Source organism: Astatotilapia calliptera, chromosome 12 (genome assembly GCF_900246225.1).
Source record: "Astatotilapia calliptera chromosome 12, fAstCal1.2, whole genome shotgun sequence".
NCBI lineage: Eukaryota > Metazoa > Chordata > Actinopteri > Cichliformes > Cichlidae > Astatotilapia > Astatotilapia calliptera.
In genome coordinates, this window is record NC_039313.1 from 6,623,239 (window position 1) to 6,629,238 (window position 6,000).

A 6,000-nucleotide genomic window follows, 5' to 3' on the forward strand; every position below is an offset into this window, starting at 1 on the left:
GAAATAAAACAAGCTGACATGGTCCACGCCTACTGGCTGAAGAAGCTGACTGCGCTCCATGAGCGTCTGGCAGCACAAATGAACCAGCTGATAGTCGATGAGAGACACCTCATCACTAATGGCTAACTGAAGACCGGACTGTCCTGATCTCCAAGGACCCCCAGAAGGGACCAGTCCCATCCAATTAACAGCCAATAACCTGCCTTAGCATGACATGGAAGCTCCTGTCAGGCATCATAGCGGTTAAGATGAACAGGCACATGGCTCAATACATGAGCAGGGCACAGAAAGATAAACTGATATATCAGTTTTTTCCTTTAATTCCCTAAAAGGACTTTCAGGGGCCCCTAATGCTGGTAGTGATTATAAAGGCAGCAAGGGAGGAAGTGAGGGGCCTCATTTGTAACTTTGTTCTTAGATTAAAACTTGAACTGAAGGCAACATTCACAATATTAAGCATATGTTTAATGTATAAGAGATGCTGGACATTAAAAAACCTGTTAGTAAGGTTCTAATAATCCCATCTGTAAATTGTGCACCTGTGATTTCAAATTAAATGAAACCGACTGCAATTTTGACTTCTATAATGTCAGGACAAATGAGGGAGCTTTTTGAACAAGATCACGAGTAAAATATAGAAAGCAATGGGTTATTTGGTAGATAAAATAGTGTATTGACATAAAAACCAAACATTCAGCTGGAAGTGGCATTGCTGAAGTGAAAAAGGCCGAACAGAATTCATTATTGGGCTCAGTGAATATGCACCAGACTCCCTGGTAATGATTCTGTTATTCTGATTCTGCCCAGTATTACATTATAAAGGTAACAGTAATGTTACCTTTATTGTACTCCCAAAACCTTTTTCTGTTTAGCCACCAAGCTACAGCATGCAGAAAATTTTGTGGTCATGCGTCAATGATGCACAGGGGAAACTTTATGCCTGCTCTACATTTCAGGTACATATGGAAGAGATACGTCTAATTATAGCAGCTTGCTGCACAATTCTGCCTACTAATGTGACAACACTGTATTGCTTACCACTTTTAAAAAATGTAAGTAAAAAAAACTTTGCTGATCAAGGAGCTAAGTAACTTAAAAAAAACCCCACTGTTTTCTTGCAAATACAACAGCTCAAAAACAATGGTAGAAAATTCACATTAACACCACAGGTACTACTATGGAGTAGATGTTGGGATTTGATTTTGATGTTCCTTTCTGCATACATTTGGATATCAGCAAGGTCAAACTGATTTCTTTTGATAACAAACTTTGATGCCTGACACATCACACAATTAGAGATTGTTTTAGCAGCTCATTTTCTAGTGTATGCATTTCATTTCTGTTATCACTTAACTTTTTCTTCTTTTTTTTTTTAGCTCCATTCAGAATATCTGTCTGAAAAAATACCAGATAATGAAAAAACAACTCGACGTGGTACCCAGGCTGCTGTTTTATACTTGCACCTTTTTTTCTCTCCTAAAATCTAATTCAAGCACCATCATCCAACTGTGATTTATATCCCTGATCACAGATGCAGAAAAGTCTTTCAAACTAGAAATTACAATTTATTATCATTGCACTTTTCAATGGGGATTGTCTGATTTAATTCACCTGTTACTGAACAGATAATGTTGCCACCCAAGTGCAGTTAATCCTAAATGTAAGTAATGCAAGTATCTGGTGTGTAAATGAGGACTTGAGTGTGTAATTATAGTGTAAGTCATGCTTAGCTATGCTATTTTTAAGAGGCGCTTGAATTTGTTGTTTCTATGAAACACACCTTCCTCATGTTAGCCCTTTTGGCTATTATATGGCTATTACCAAACTGCATTCATAAACTTCATTACTGCTTTACACGGGGATAGAAAGCTGCTAGTCAGATTTCTCTTACCAAAGCGAAAGCGAAGCATTTCTGAACTATTAGTATTACAGACATCAGTCTGTAATACTAATATATATTAGTATTAATTAAATTATATATTATAATTCCATTGAAGTACTCCAAACAACTTCATTAAAGACCGGTCAGAGATCCGATGTGACATATTTTAAATCCTTATATGGTGCTTTCTACATGTTGACAATTGTAAGAATCCAAGTTTAAAATTGTTTCTTCAATTTATTTTAACCGATTGTTAACATGACCTGACTCGGCAAAGTTTTATGAGAATTGATTCAAAATGTTTTTGAGCTATTGTGTTTGCAGACAGAAAGAACGACACATCGGCAAAAGATACCTAAAACAGAAGAACCACTCTTAGTGGAGGTAGTAAATAAATATATGATAATAATCCACAGAGGAAGACTAAAACATGTTCACTAGTTTTATAAGCGTGTTTATCAAAGCTGTACAGTTGAACATTTTGACATGGGACTCAATGACTCTTTACTCACGTTTGAAGCCAGTCTCAAATGGCCACTAGAGGAACAGCAGCTTTTGTCACCCATGTGCAAAAGCTGCATGTTTATAGTTTATAAAGACTGGAGGTTTGTCCACTATGAAGATTACACCCCATCCAATCCACCACAGGTGCTTTGTCCAGTCTGTGCCACCCCATTAGAAAAAATCCTGGAAATGCCTCTGGCTGAAAGCTTCAAAGTCTCATTTCACGAATCTCCCCCAAATTTTGTTTTCATAAAAGAGCCCGTTGGGGATTGTGAATTATTTTTTGGATGCTGTATAAGAGAAGCAGTGATAGCCCCAAAGACAAATAATAAGAGAGAAACGCATTAATAAAATGGGCAGGGGCAAAAATACAAGGTGTGCTGCCAGGAGCGATGTCTGACTCTGAGTCCTGGAGCTTTGCTTGTTGTCAGGATGGAGAAGCAAGAGACTTTTAGTGACATTGGCTGGATGCTTTTCACAGGCGATGAAGGAGTCTGCCTCGTTGTGTGGGTGTTTAAATGCTGTGTGTCAGTGCAGACTTGATTAGATTGGAACTGCCAGCTGTTGTTTAAAAAAGAATGATAATTGGACAAGGTGTCGAGACCCCACCTCAGGTTTTGTTTCTGCTTTTATCTGTCATTATTTATCTTGCTTCCCTTTAGCATCTACCAGACTGACTTCAGACAACAAAGCCAATGCAGTGCGGTTAGGAAGGGCACCACTGTTCAAGGAGTTGCTGTTTTCTCAGGGGAACATGTTGCCAGGAAACAACAAGTGTACACACGAATACATTTTGGTTCTTGTGGCTCATTTGTTGGCACAAAGTGTTGTCTCTTTACATAAAACACAAGAAAATTTTTTTTTGAAACTTCAGGTGACCGTCGAAGACGATTTGATCTCTTCGATATTTGCATTTGATCCGTTGAAAAGACCAGATTAAAAAACCCTGATTGATTTTTCTAACAAATTGATGAATTCGGGATTTGTGAATAATAACAAGCTAATCGTGGGATTTTTCGCACCTCAGGCACTCACATCGGCCCTCCTTAGCATCCCAGCCTTCTTTTACCTCCACAATGCGCTGTTCCCCACTCTTCCATTGTGTCTGAACCAAGATTGTGGAAGAAATATTACCAAGCGAGGGGTCATCCATCATCAGGGCTGCCCAGGGTATGAAATGCAGGCCAGGCCCTACCAACATTGAGTCCTATCTTGTATGTTAGACCTCATGCTTTTGTATTTATCACCTAAGTGGCTGCACAACGTGTGATTCATTGTACAGTCTTGCTGATACAGCGTGCTGACTACATCTCTGGGCAGTCACTCTGCAGCTCCAACTATGGTTGTGCTCCACACCTCCTTTCCTCACAAGTGGCCACACAGAAGCATTTTCTTTTATTTCTGTTTTTTTTTCCTCTCTCCCACTGACATTGTGCTATGAACTATGTCTGTATGTTGTTGATAGCATTAAGGCGGCTTACTAAAAAGGCCTGCTAGCTAAAGGATGAGTCAGCATGAGAGAGAGAAAAGTTGAAGATGACACCAAGGCATTTACAATGGAGTAGGCCAGAAACAACTTTCTTCAGGCATACATCAAAGGTCAAGAGCTTGACTGCAGAAGTGAGTTGGTGTGGATACACAAGAAGTCATGAGTTCTATAACAGAAATCAATACAAAGATCATCTTTGCATCTGTTAGATATTTATATACATGCATACAAATCTAGATAGAATGCATCATGATGAAAATATTCATACAATCTTCTTGATTAAAATCCTGCAACCTAAGTGGCAATCATTCAGTCCTGTGCAAGAGTCTTCAGCCACCCCTCATGCTTTATAGTTTGCTAGGAGAATGGGATATAAGTGCTGCGATTTATCGGAACAAATTCAAACATAAATAAAAGTACACTGTAAAAAGCAACAAAAACTGTTTTTGCATCTCTAACACGCCTGAAAGTATTTTGCATGAATACATTTACAACCTCATGCAGATGAGCTGGGCTGAAAATGAGTGAAAAAGTGGCAAATGTCCAATCAAAAACTTGCCGAAGATACATTTTTTAAAAATACAACAAAGTCTGGCTCCTTGGAAGAAAAGCATAAATTTATGAGGGGTGGATTAAGAATGTTGCACAGTACTGTATACTTACAGCAGTTTGTGAAAAAACTCACAAGGATTTCCATTTTTTTTATGTATATGGACACAAACAGCTGCTTTAGTCTGATAGCAATTTTTGAAACCGTCATGAAATTCCCAGCAGTTATTTAGAGTCACCTTCAAACAAGATCCATAACCAGTTTAAATTATACATGTGGTTTTATTTATAGTGTTGTGTAACTGTTTCTAAATAAGTTAATTCACACTATTTCCTATACTTAACTAATTGATTTACAATGAGACTGCTGCTTAGTAGGAGGATGGTATAACTCAAAATCTAAAATAAATATCATATCTAACTAATGAGAGTCTGTTTGCATATTGAAAGACAAGGTAAAACTAGAACTGAAAGAAAGACTTCAACTTTATGAATGAACTGTTTCTAAATTTCAATAAGATTAGCCTTAAAAATGTTTACTTACCTCTTTTCCATCTCTGTGTGTTTAAACACCACTTTGCACTCAGTCATTACATGTTATTAATCTCTGGCTCTCTTCTACAGCGTGTCTTTTGTTCTGTCCTCCTCCTATCATCCCCATAGGTCACCGCAGATGGCTGCCCCTCCCCCAGCCTCATTCTGCCATAGGTTTCTTCTTGTTAAAGGGAGTTTTTTCTTCCCACAGTCACCAGCATTTGAATACTAATAAATTGAATTGAATTTGTATCTGTATTACCTATGTTTAACTTCTGGACCAACTTCTTTGAGCTGTGTCACCACAGCTGCAGTGTCAGAGATGTTTTTCAATTTGCTAAACTCCAGAGAGATTTTAGTGAGTACATAAAACTGCCCTCCAAAAGCCCATGCCACCATTCTACAAAACTACTTCCTGCTTGTATCGCTGCATAAATGCTTCCACATTCAATTACTCTTGATCAGATCTTTTTATATGAATCCATGGCACAAACTTCCACTTGCAGCGCATGAAATGCTCTGTGGGTGTATTGTTTTTAAAAGATAACTCTGCTGGCTGCACCGAGCCATCCGCACAGATGCTATTTCCCTGCTTGCTGACTAGAACCATGCTTTTGATGGTGTTATTACAACTGCATGCATTGCTAGACTTTCCTTGGCTACTTTCCTTCCCAAGTTCATTATGCACACAATCTATGACAGAGTACATTAGTTCTACGCACTGTACAGCTGCCAGCCCCTGTAATCTAATAGTAATGTATAAATTTCTTCTGGCAGGCCAATAAAACTCAGATTAGTTTCTCGCCAAAGGTACACTCGTTGCAGCAGTTGACAGACATGTGAAGAGAGCATTAGCATATCATCGGCATGGGTTCTCTGGGGACAGAGTACTTCCCCATCACCTGCACTGTCTAATACACAAAAATGCACAGAAATGCAGTGATTTGGTTAATAACTGTTTGATTTAATGCACACTCGGTATGGGTTCACCAGCATTGCAGGCGGTGGGAGAAAGCAAAAACAAAAGTTATCAAGCAGATTA